We start from the raw sequence: 13864 nt of genomic DNA, 5'->3' as shown, positions 1-13864 counted from the left end.
ACATCTGGTTTCAGCCAACTTTCCGTCCCCAGCACTATGTGGGCATTGTGACCGTTTATTAATGAGAGCAGTTCTGGGACCTTTCCATAGACGCTCCTGCAGTTTGCCATTAGCACATTAAATTTTTATTCCCTGTTGCGTTTTGCCTACTACTTCCTTGTCGCGTCTCAGGAGGCGTCTTGTCGGGTCTAGGTATGGATGTCTCTAACCTAAAAAACCCGCATGTGCACTCCACATGTACTCCGCTACCCTTGTAGCCGCTTCCTGCGTGTAGTGCACGCCTGACCTATTCCGGGGGACCTTACATTTCTCCACCCGATAGCGGAGGCCGAGAAATTTGCACCCCAGATCTCCGCAGAATCGTCTGATTCTCTGGTTTAAGCCTTCCACTCGGCTCCAAACCACAGGACCGCGATCAGTTCTGGGAACGATACTACAAATAGTTAGCTCAGATTCCACCCCGCGAGCGAGGCTTTCCGCCTTCACTAACTCCGCCAACCGCCTGTATGAACTGAGGATGACCTCTGAACCCAGACGGCAGGAGTCATTGGTGCCGACATGAGCAGCAATTTGTAGTCGGGTGCACCCAGTGCTCTCTATCGCCGCCGGCAGGGCCTCCTCCACATCTCGGATGAGACGCCCCGGCAAGCAGACAGAGTGAACACTGGCCTTCTTCCCCTACCTTTCCGCTATTTCTCTTAGGAGCTCCATCACCCGCCTAACATTGGAGCTCCCAATCACCAATGAACCCCTCCCCCCTTGTGCCTGCTCGGACCATGCTGAAGGAGCGGCCACATGTCCACCCACAGGCAGGGCGGGTGATGCCACACGGACAGCCTCCACATTGACCCTCCGCCTAGTGCGACGCGAACGCCGCTGAACCCGCCACTCCCCTTGGGGAGAGGGTGGCCCAACCGCGCCCGGTACCCGCGAAGATGTCTCGACAGCAGGCACCGTGGGTGAAGCATGTAACACCCGGGGTGTACCATGCGACGCACCAGTCTCCCCACTCCGCTAGACTCCGAGGCAGGAGCCTGAAGACGGCTGACCGCGGCCATCAGCACATTCAGCTGTTCGTGAACAGTGACCAGCTCCTCCTGCGTCATAACACAGCAGTCACACATCCTATCCATCCTAAGAAATCCACAATTTACTGTAGAGAGTTAATCAACTTTTAACTGTATCATCTGCAAGAAGTGGGAGATTACAATTAACATTGTCTACGATATTATTAATGTATGACTTGAACAGCTGGGGTCCCAACACACATCCCTGGGACACAGCGAATGTTACTTCCACATTTGTCGATGACAGCTTTATCCAAGCTAACATGCTACCAACATACTCTAAATCCCGTCACAAGTTTCTATTGATGTGCCATATGATCATACTTTCGACAGTAAGCGAAGGTGTACCTGACTGCCTTGATCCATGGCTTTCAAGATGTCATGCGAGAAAAGTGCGAGATGAGTTTCACTTTATCGACGTTTGCGAAATATAAGATGATTGGCATCGAGGATGTCATTCTGTTCGAGATATTTAATTGCTTTCTATTCTACGACGTATAACTGTCAAGGGCAATCGACGGCCATTTTGTGGATCACTTCTGCTACTCTTATTGTAAACAGGTCTGACCTGTGCTTCCTTCCAACTACGGGGCATGGCGTTTAGTTCAAGCGATCTACAATAAATATTAGTTTATAGTGCGACTAACTCAGCCACGAACTCGGTATAGAATCTGACAGGATGCCACTGGGACCTGGAGTTTTGTCCGATTTTAGCGGTTTCAGCTTTTTTTTTCCAACACCACTGACACTACTATTTACATCACTCATCTTCGCAGTGCCAAAAGAATTAAATTGAGGCAATATTCCCGGATTGTCCTTTGTAAAGGAACATTTGAAAATGAAGTTCAGCAATTTTGTTTTGCTTTTCCGTCTTCATGAGTTATTACCTCAGAAGTGAATTTAAAAGATTACAATAACATTTTAATGTTATTATTGTACTGACGTCAATCTAGCGACGGTTTACTTACACTGAACCCAAATCAGAATCAAAAAACTATTTCGGCTTGCGAAAATCTTACATTTATATCCACATCTACAACTACATGATTACTCTGCAACTCACAAGTGCCTGGTAGAAGGTTCATCGAACCATCTTGAAGCTACTTCTCTACCGTTCCCCTCCCGAACAGCGCGCGGGAAAAACGGACACTTAAATCTTCCCTTGCATGCTCTGGTTTCTCTTATGTTGTTAGGACGATCATTTCTCTCTACGTAGGTGGACGCCAACGGACTATTTTCACACTCTGAGGAAGCCATTAGTGATTGAAATTTTATGAGAAGGTCCTGCCGCAGTGAAAAACGCCTTAGTTTTAATGACTGCAACCCCAGTTCGTGTATCATATCCGTGGCACTCTCTCTCTTATTCCTCGATGATACAAAACGTGCAGCTCTTGTCTGAACTTTTTATAACCAGTATAAAAGTAGACATGTTACATTTTCTTAGCGTTCTGCCAATAAATCGCCGTCTTTGGTTTGCTTTCCCTATAACATCATCTGATTGGTCGTTCTAAATTACGTTATTCGTAGTTGTAATTCCTAGGTATTTACTTGAGTTTACTGTCTATAGATTGGTGTGATTTATCGTGTGACCGAAATTTGTCGAACTGATTTTACTATTCATGTGGATGACTTCACACTTTTCATTATTTACTATCAATTACCACTTTTCGTACTATACAAATATTTTGTCTAAATAATTTTGCAATTCGTTATGAACATCTGCTGACTTTACATGACGGTAAATGACAGAATCACCTGCAAACATTTTAAGAGGGTTGCTCTTGTCTCGTAAATAATTTATGTAGATCAGGAACAGCAGAGGACCTGTAACATTTTCTTGGAGAGAGCCATATATTACTTCTGAATTACTCGATGACTTTTCGTCAGTTATTACCTTTCTGACAGGGCATGACGAATCCAGTCACACAGCTTAGACGATATTCCATAGGAACGCAATTTAATTGGAAGTCGCGTGTGAGTGCAGGTGTCAAAAGCCTTCTGAAAATCTAAAAATATGGAATCAATTTGACGCCCCTTCGTGATAATAAAGAGCCTGTTGTGTTTCTCAAGAACGATATTTTCTGAATATTTTCTGACTCCGCGTTGGTTATTTGTCGCTAAATCGTTTTCTTCGAGGTAATTCACAATGTTCGAGCAAAGTATATATTCCAAAATCCTACAGCAAATTCACGTTAGAGATATAGTCTGTGATTCAGTGGATTAATCTTATTTCCTTCTTGGGCATAGGAGCGACCTTTGCAACTTTCCAGTCTCTGGTTACGATCTTTCTACGAGAGTAATTGTATATGATTGATAAGTGGGGAGTTACTGTATCAACATACTCAGAAAGCAACCTGACTGGTATACAGTCTGGATCGGAAGCCTTGCGTATCTTAAGTGTTTTAAGCTGCTTCGCTACACCGAGGATATCCACTCGTAAGTAGTTCGTAGTGACAGTTGTTCTTGATTCGAATTCTAGAATATTTACTCCGTCTTCTTTTGTGAAGACAATGAAGATCAACACAATATGAAACTATTATATCATTTATTTGGGCGACGATTACAAAGGTAATGTGATTTGTCTGTCATCAGTAATTTCTTTTTCAAGGGAGAGGCTCGTTATGAAGCTGTTAGAGAGTAGCCAGTTTATAATTTAGTTATTTCTGTTTGAATTAATCAACGTTTAATTTGTTAATAGAATGCATTACGATAGTCAGCGACAACTCGATTAAAGAGCCACGCTTGCGACATAGCTTCCTCGGTAGCGCGACAAAAGTTTGCAAGCACGTACCTGCTTTGTTTGCAGCTGAGTGAGCAGCTAAACACTGGTTAACGCAACACTATTCAGACGACAAGCACTTTGCATAACCTGAGATACATACAATCACCACCGAGCCAGGTGGTTAGCACACTGGACTCGAATTCGGGAGGACATCGTTTCAAACCCGCGTCCGGCCATCCTGAGCTAGATTTTCCGTGATTTCCCTAAATCGCTTCATGCTAATGCCGGTATAGTTAATTTGGAAGGGCACTGCCGAATTTCTTTCTTATACTTCCGTAATCCGATGGGACCGATGACCTCGCTGTTTGGTCCCCTTCCCCGTGTCAACCAACCAACCATACAATCAACAAAGTTCTAAGAAGAATAAAGTTGCAGCTTGTAGTCCATACCACATCCCCGTCTTAGAATCATCATATCTGTTTGTAAAAAAAAAAAAATTAAAGGAACATTATTGTTTAGTTATCGGACGTAAAATCATCATATGACTACAACTTAGCTTCAAACAAAAAGCTCACATTAGACTAAAATTACAAAACCAGAGCTGCTAGCTCACCCATCATATTTTCTCGATGTCGGTTTACTACTGTCAACCTTCTTTACCGAGACTCTACAAACTTTTGCATCTGAGAATATCTCCGGCACGCAGAGAATGTTTTATGTGTACTGATCCCCATCTAGCGTGAGTAGTTTTCTCTAGAGCCAAGCATGTGCTATTGTGAGACTCCCTGACTTAAGATGCTTGTCAGAGCAGCACTCGAACCAGGAACTTATCCTTCTGAGCTATCCGGGCTCGGACCACGACCCATCTTATAACTCTGAATGTGCGTTTACCCCTCTCATACTTCTCAAACTTCACAAAAGCTTTCCATCTAGCCTTGGACAAACATCCTGCAAAAATGGGCACTGTGAAGAATTTTTATAGTTCTCTACAACTTTTCCTCGTTACTGTTCCTCCCATTGCCATAGCAACATGTTCTACGACCACGTCTTTTTTATAGTAAAGGTATTCCACAATCTTTTTTCTTTCCTCTTCATATAATCATTCGTTGGGCACAGAAGATGTGACACCCTTATATAGCACAATACTTGAAACTCTTTCAGTTTCCTCTCATGCAGTTGCCCCAGTATCGATGTTTCACCTCCACACATCCTGTGCTATAGATTTTTAGTTTCAGTAACATCTTTCTTTTTTCTTGATCACTATTTTAAACTAAATTTTCCTTACGCCAATCTACATAATGTTATCTTACTTCCTTAGATCACAAATTCTATCTCGTGCCTACCTAAATTTTCGCCTCCAACTAATTGGTACCTCCTCAGGGACTACCACCTTAACGTTGGTGGGGAGGTTTGTGTGTATCAGTGATCCACTGAACCATGCTGGCGGGAGTTACGCTCCCGGTAGGGTCACCCATGCCCCCCATGGGGCTCCTGTCTTCAGAGTATATGGGTGGCAACTACATGGGCCCTTAGCTAAGTCTGACATTACTTCCACTTGTGTCAGCCTTCATCTGTTTTCTTTCCTATCGGTCTCCCTTGGCCAACTCTTACTCTTTCGACCCTAGTGATATGAGGTTTCGAGGCCTGAGGGTGTCTTTCAATTCTTTTTTCTATTCTACAACGATCAAAGGTTGGCCAAGGACAGTGGATTCTGCTCAGGCTGCCGATACCTGTTTGCAGAAACAAAACTCTGGGAAATGTCCACTGAAATTTGAGAAATCAATCAGACCTCAAGGATTTCAATGCAGCTCTGCAACAAACCCTACTCCCACATCCTAGAAGGCATGAGTCGTGAACCCCTAGACAGTGTATGACACACAGTGGATACAGGCTACAAAGCCAATGGGAGAGGATGAAAGGTAAACTTGTTTCCAGCACCTTTAAACAACCGGAACATATCGGCTAAGGGAGATAACCCCGAAAGAAAATCCTGGTCCTCCTAGAAGGGGGTTGAGCAGATGGCTGGTAACCAACTCTCAGAAAACACAGACTACTCCCAGTACCCAAACGAGCCTCGGCAACAGGACGTTCTCAAAGGTAAATGAAAAGGCTGTGAAAAAGGACAAACGAAATGGATAAATGGAAACATCAAAGTAGCAATCTGGAATGTGAGAGGAATTTCCCAAAAGGAGACAGAACTACTAAATATACTAAGCAACATGAGTATCGATGCTGTAACACTCACAGAAACTAAAAAGAAATTAAGAGGAAATAAATATGTAGGGGATTACATTATGTTCTATAGTGGTTTTGAACAACATAAAAGAGCAAAGGTGTAGCACTACTCCTGCATAAAAAATGGGAAAAAGACTTCCAAGAATGTTGATATGTAAGTGAAAGGATACTTAGAGTCAGGCTGAAACTGATAAGGGGAAACGCCATCTTTATAAGTGTATACGCACCTGAAGAAGGGAAAAAAGATGAGTCTGAAAGCTTCTATGAAGAACTACTGAAGACTCTCAGTAAATACAGTGCTACTGATCAGATTATTATGATGGGTGATTTCAATGGCAGAATAGGAAATATCGCAGTAACAAACGTTATAGATCCGTTTGGAGAACCAATATGTAATGAAAATTGAAAATTGCTAAGACATTTTGCCACTTCCAACAATTTAAAATCCACAAATTCACTTTTTAAGAAAAAGTATGTACACAAGTCTACTTGACCAGCAGAGGTCCTAGATCAATAATTGACTACATCTTAGTAAATAATAAGCTAGCAGGCCAAGTCAGGGATACAAGAGTTTACAGAGGACAAGATATAGGATCAGATCGTTTCTTACTGGTCTAAAAGGTCTAAAAACTTGGAATGAGGATATAATGAAAGCTGTCAAAAAAAAAAAAAAAAAAAAAAAAGAAAAGCAGAATGCATATATGAAATACTTCAGCAAACGCACTATTGAGAACAAACAATACTATAAGGAGAAATTAAATAATGCTAAATGTGTAGTAAGGAAAGCACATCAGGAACACTGGGATAGGTTTATTTCTAATATCGAACATGATATCCACGGAAGACAACAAATGGCATATAAGGTTTTAAAAATCCTAAACACAACAGAAAGAGAGAAGACACAAATAAATAGTATTGAAGAAGAACAGTGGATAAATCATTACAGCGCATTGTGGTATGATCATACCGCACAAGAAACTGAAATTGAATATCTAGACGAGAAAGGATTAGATGAAATACGGTCTGACGAATTAACATCTGCACTAATATCAATTAAGAATAGAAAAGCAACAGGAAAAGGTGGCATTAATGCTGAATTACTAAAATATGGAGGAATGATGCTACACCAACGACTGCTACATCTCTTCAACGAATGTTGGAAGAAGAAGAGTATTCCCAAAGACTGGAAAACAGCTAGACTGATATCAGTTTTTAAAAAAGGAGATAAAAGCTTATGCAGTAATTACAGAGGAATACGTTTACTGGACTCAGCATACAAGGTGTATGCTAAGATTTTAAATACAAGACTTAAAAACATAGCAGAAGCAGTACTGCATGAGGAACAAATGGGTTTTAGGAAAGGACGCTCCACAATAGATGCAATTTTTATTCTACAGCAAATAACAGAAAAACGGAGAGAGTATAATAAAGAAACACACATTTCTTTTATTGGCTTTAAAAAAGCTTTTGACAATGTCAATAAACATAAACTTTGGGAAATAATGACGAGACGCAGATATCCAAAGCATCTAGTAAATGCGATACAGTTTATATCAGGACACAAATATCACTCCAGAACTCACTGGTAAAACAACTAATGAGATACGAACTAATAAAGTGGTACAGCAAGGCTGCTGCATCTCTCCAACTTTGTTCAACATCTACATTAATGAAATAATACATACATGGAAATCAAAATTTCAGAAAGGCTACCTGGACAGGAAAATGCTTGTAACTAATTTACTATATGCTGATGATACAGTGATCCTAGCAGATAAGGAAGATGACCTTCAGAAAGGACTCTACTTGCTAAAACAGATAAGTGCAAAATTTAACATGAAAATTTCAAAAGAAGGGACTAAGACAATGGCCTTCATGAGGAAAGAAACAATCAGAACCAAAATAGTGATAGATCAGAAGATTTTAGAGCAAGTAAACCATTTCAATTACCTCGGATGTGAAGTGACATCTGGCTACAGCATAAATATTGAAATTAAGCTTAGTAAATTCAGCCGGATATGTGGAACAATTAACAGAAACCTAAAAAACAAAACCAGGAAACACACTCAAATTAAATTTTACAAAACTGTTGCAGATCCCACACTGCTCTATGAAAGCCGGATTCAGGCACAAGAAATAAAATTCCATAGACGTGTTAAGGGTTGCACAAGAGAAGACAGGCTAAGAAATCAAGATGTTAGAGAAGAACTGCAAATTTTTAGACTCAATGATAAAATTCGAGATTGCAGAAAAAAATGTTAGGAGCATCTACAAAGAATGGAGAGTGAGAGACTTCCATTAAAGGCAAGAAATTATAAGTGCCATGGGAGAAGATACAGAGGAAGACCCCGACAGAGGTGTGTACAGTAACAGGCAATTCTGCCTAATACCTGAAGAGAAGGTGAAGAAGATGAAGACGAACTGATTGGTATCCTACTTTGTAGTTCACATTGTCTTTGTTTTACTTGTCCTTAACGCTAATATAAGTAAGTAAGTAAACTGTTCACTGCACTATAAAATTGTTTCATATTATGTTTGTTTTGCCATAAGTGCTTAATTACGCGCACATATACACTATGTGATCAAAAGTATACGGACACCTGGCTGAAAATCACGCACAAGTTCGTCGCGCCCTCCATCGGTAATTCTGGAATTCACTATGGTGTTAGCCTTAATGACAGCTTCCACTCTCGCAAGCATACGTTCAAATCACGTGCTGGAGGCTTTCTTGGGGAATTACAGCCATTCTTCACTGAGTGCTGCACTGAGGAGAGGTACTGATGTCGGTCGGTCAGGCCTGGTACGAAGTCGGCGTTCCAAAACATCCCAAAGGTGTTCTGTAGAATTCAGGTCAGGACTCTGTGCAGGCCAGTCCATTACAGGGATGTTACTGTCGTGTAACCACTTCATCAAAGGCTGTGCATTATGAACAGGAGCTCGATCGTGTTGAAAGATACAATCCCCATATCCAAATTGCTCTTCAACAGTGGGAAGCAAGAAGGTGCTTAAAACATAAATGTAGGCCTGTGCTGTGCTCGTGCCATAACGCCACCGCCTCCGAGTTTTACTGTTAGTACTACACACGCTGGCAGATGACGTTCACTGGGCATTCGCCATATACACACCCTGCCATCGGATCGCCACATTGTGTACCGTGATTCGTCACTCTACACAACGTTTTTCCACTGTTCAATCGTCCAGTTTTTACCCTCCTTACACCAAGCGAGGCGTCGTTTGGCATTTACCGACGTGATGTGTGCCTTATGAGGAGCCGCTCAGCCATGAAATCCCAGTTTTCTCACCTCCCGCCTAACTGTCATAGTACTTGCAGTGGATCCTGATGCAGTTTGGGATTCCCGTGTGATGGTCTGGATAGATGTCTGCGTATTACACATTACGACCCTTTTCAACTGTCAGCGGTCTCTGACAGTCAACAGACGAGGTCGGCCTGTACGCTTCGGTGCTGCACGTGTCCCTTCACGTTTCCACTGCACTATCACATCGGAAACAATGGTCCTAGGGATGTTTAGGAGTGTGGAAATCTCGCGTACAGACATATGACACAAGTTACACCCAATCACCTGACCACGTGCGAAGTCCGTGAGTTCCACGGAGCGCCCCATTCTGCTCTCTCACGATGTCTAATGACTACTGAGGTCGCTAATATGAAGTACCTGCCAGTGGGTGACAGAACAATGCACCTATTGTGAAAACGTATGTTTTTGGGGATGTCCGGATACTTTTGATCAGTGTTCGTATCTTTAAAACTTTTTGTGCTATTACTCTTCACAATTTTATTTCGCTTCCTTTCTTACTTCATCGAAATACTAGTTAAACATTATTCATCCATCCACTGTAATATTGACCAGTATTTTTTCTACGTACCGAATTTTTTATGCTCTCACTTGTGGATTTTGTGTATCGCGTATCGAGACCACCCCATGGGCGTTATAGCAACGAAATTGTAAATTTCTGTCTGCTGACAACAGCGGCGGCGCGGTATCTGGCAGACCCAGTAATGCGCGCCCGCTCACCTGCACCTCCAGCGTCTCTGTGCTGTAAGAGCCCTTTGCTGCCACAATAAAGGGCGGTCGCCAGAAACCACTCAACCCACTTGCACTTGAATCCTCATCTCTACGACACCATCATTGTGCTTAGCAGAGCAAGCCTCACCCTAACTTACATTGTGATAGTTGGACTCAGTTTTTTGCTGTATTATCTATAAGCAGTCTTCATACGCTTGGAGTAATAAAAGTTAAGTAAACCTTCTGTTTGTCGTGTTAACTTGTTCGCTAACCATTTCTGCTCCTGTCCTGCTTTCCTGCGACGACATTTACCGTACCACTCTGTAGCACACCTTTCCTTACTTCGTGTACGAAGTAATACACAACAGATTTATACACTAATGGTCATTAAAATTTCACCACCATGAAGACAGCGCTCCAGAAACGTCAATTTGGCACGAAGACTACTGTATTCTCGAATATTGTTCAAAACTGTTCAAATGTGTGTGAAATCTTATGGGACTTAACTGTTAAGGACATCAGTCTCTAAGCTTACGCACTACTTAACCTAAATTATCCTAAGGACAAACACACACACCCATGCACGAGGGAGGACTCGAACCTCCTTCTCGAATATTCAAATGATTATAATTTCAGCACAATCGCATGGAGTAGGTACATGTAAAGCAGTTATCATTGTTAACATGAGGAAAGATTAAATACCAGGTCTCTCATTCAGAAATCGTATTTGAATGTTGATAGTTTGCGGCAAGATCGTACTATGCCTCATATTAGAAGTAGAGACGTCTAGAGTCTTATGACGTAGTTCGGCAGTGGCAGTGTCATGGCCTATCGAGACGGTGGTTTTTCGTTCCGCGATACTGTTGCTCACGTTGATCAGGATCCCACGACTGCCATGCGAATACAAAAACGACGGGATCAGGAGCGCCATAATCGAAATCATGCGTGATCTCCCCACGCTTCTAGCGCCTGAGAGTCCACATGTTGTTCACCCGGCCATGTAGGATCGTTCAGTCACGTGACGTAGTTTGAGTTAGGAAATGTGCGTGCTTGTAGCAAGACAGTTCTCCACACGGACAGTGCGACGAAGTCTGCAACCTGTTTATCCCTCCTAGTTAATCTTACTCACCGACTTACGTGTACCTATCTTGTAACCATGAAATCGACGCCTACAAACACTCTTTTAGAAGGGGGCAGCAGAGAAACCATTGAGCATTAGGCACCGAATGCTGTCAGATTTATTTTTCATTCAAAGAGACTGCATTTATAAGAGACTGCATTTATCAGTTACGGACAGCTTTCACTAGAAGAAATAAAATTCTGCCTTTTTGTACCAACTTTGAAATTTGTTCTCCTGCTTTACATTCTGTAAGATATTCTTCTCATTTGCCTTTACGTAAATATGATCATGACATATTCAGCTGCCAGATTTCAGTCTATTATTTGAATACGACAAGCTCGGAAAGTATAAACTGCAGATTTAAGTGTCAGAGATCTGGATCCAAAATTCCGTAATAGGAGTGCTTTTCTACGACCTCAGATCCATGTCACTAAAACCTTCAAAATATCTAAAAGCGCTTCAGTTTTTTTACCGTGTTTACTGTGGCAATTTTGGAAGTAATCAATTTTATATCTTCAACTCTCTTCTGTAGTAATCGTTTCCTATTCTCGGAGTGTCATTAAAAATATTCAACATCGGAGATGAAATAAAACAGCCGTTATGCAGGGTGTTCGTAAATTCCCCTTACAGACTTCTTGGACTTCTAGAGAGGACTGAGTACTTAATATTTTGAATAAGACTCTACGTCCGAAACGTCATCCAACTACGCCACAGTGCGTCAAAGTTAAAAGTTACGGCGCCTGTAAATGTATGTATGTACAGGGTGATTCAGTGATGATGTTACAAACTTTCAAGGATGATGGACGCTGATAAATGTATCAGTTTGAGGTAAGAGTCCCTGGTTCGGAAGCGAAATACATGTACCGGTGCTGTTGGTGCTAAGAATGTGGGGTACGCAACTTACAGAGATGGTAGCACGGACCAAACCAAGAAAAAAGGCTATCAAACTCGGGCTCTAAAATGCTTACCTGAGGAGCTACAGTGCTATTTCCTCTTCGCTAATGTGAAACACATCTCCTCCATTGAACAAGTGCTCACAGCTCATAAGGTGTGCATTTTAGAGATCATGTTTACTGGACATTTTTTCTTGTGTTGGTCCATACTGCCACATCTGAAAATTGTCTGTCCTGTAATCTTAGCAAAAACAGTACTGGTACGTGTTTTCCATTGTCAGAGGTACGAAAACGATTTTTGCTTATAAATTCCGAACTCGTTCGTAGGCGGCACAGGGACCATTACCTAAAATTGATACATATATGCTTCTCCATCATCTCCATTTTACGAAAAATATGCAGTCCGAAAGCAGCGACTGCACGCCAACCAACGCAGCGCCACGAAACGGCATCGAGAAAACGCTGACCCGCGCACCAATGGAAAGAGCAGGCAGCACCACATCTCCAGGACGACAGAATTCAGCGCCATCTGTCAACGCTGACTTAAACAGACGCCCATCGCTGGTCGGGCCCAGTTCTGTCACGGACGTCAAGAGCATCAGTAGTGAGTATTAGGAAGACGATACTTAGCTTGCGTTCTGCGAGTAGTAATTGAGAGTAAATGTAATTGGATGTATGAGGCGCAGGAAGCACATCTAGACACCTCATAAGGAGGAGTTATGTTTCTTTCCTTTTTAGAAATAAAGTAGTCTATTAATCTGCAAGTGTTAAGTACAGATCATTTTGGTATTCCTGTCACTGACCAACGCGTCTTCTCTCCTACCTTATTTGTGTCGGTACTCACTCGCACAGTAGACGACTCAACAACAAAAAATGCAATTTAAGTGCTACATCACAATTGACTAAGCACCTAACTTTTTCCTTCCTAAATTGGCATTTATCATGTTATTTGTAACTATTTATGTGAGGAAACAGCACTGGAGTACTTACTTTGGAGTTGACAGTCATGTGTGTATGTGAAAAATAATATTTTGATACTGCACTTTTTAGCAGACTTTCTTGAGTTGGTAAAAGAATATTGTGACACTTGGCAGCAATTACAGATGCGGAAGATAATTAATTTGAGCCTCTGTTGTGTCTTCAACCGAGTGTAGTACTCAGGTCGAAGAATGAACACCACCATCTGTTGGCTAAGACAAGCATCAGGAGCTTAAATCAGTAGTTGTTTTATTTCCCGTTTTTAAAATTTTGCTGGCTAGTATTTAAAGTAAAACTCTTGTTTCACAGCTAAATATTACTAAAACGTTAATTACACTGCATAAGCAAATGTTACTCTTTAATTGTTTGTCGAGAGTATGATTTATTCGTTCTAATATTCCATGGCGAATTATATATAGCTTTCAATTAAATTTACCGATGCAACCGGTGAACCAGGCTATAACTGATTTTTTAAGATTATAATAAAAAAACAGTTGGCGACATTTCCGTCATTTTACACAATTCAGAAACTTTTTAAAGTGTGTGACATATTGTCAGGCACCGTCTGATTGGAGGAGAGGAGAGGAAGAATGTGATTATATTTTTGATAAATAATTTAGGACGTTTGGATACTTTTGAGCACAGTCCACGTGGGTCTGGAGTGTTATTACTTCTTACATTTTAATGCTGGCTAAAATACTAGACTCTGATTTTAGGAGAGGAGAGAGAGGAACGTGACGTTGTTTTTTTCACAACAATAATTCAAGCTGTTGAGACATTTTCGAGCACAGCTCAGATGGGGCTGCACTATAACTGGCTGTCTC

This window comes from Schistocerca cancellata, chromosome 1 (assembly GCF_023864275.1).
Source record: "Schistocerca cancellata isolate TAMUIC-IGC-003103 chromosome 1, iqSchCanc2.1, whole genome shotgun sequence".
NCBI lineage: Eukaryota > Metazoa > Arthropoda > Insecta > Orthoptera > Acrididae > Schistocerca > Schistocerca cancellata.
Note: the sequence above shows the minus strand (reverse complement) of the source record.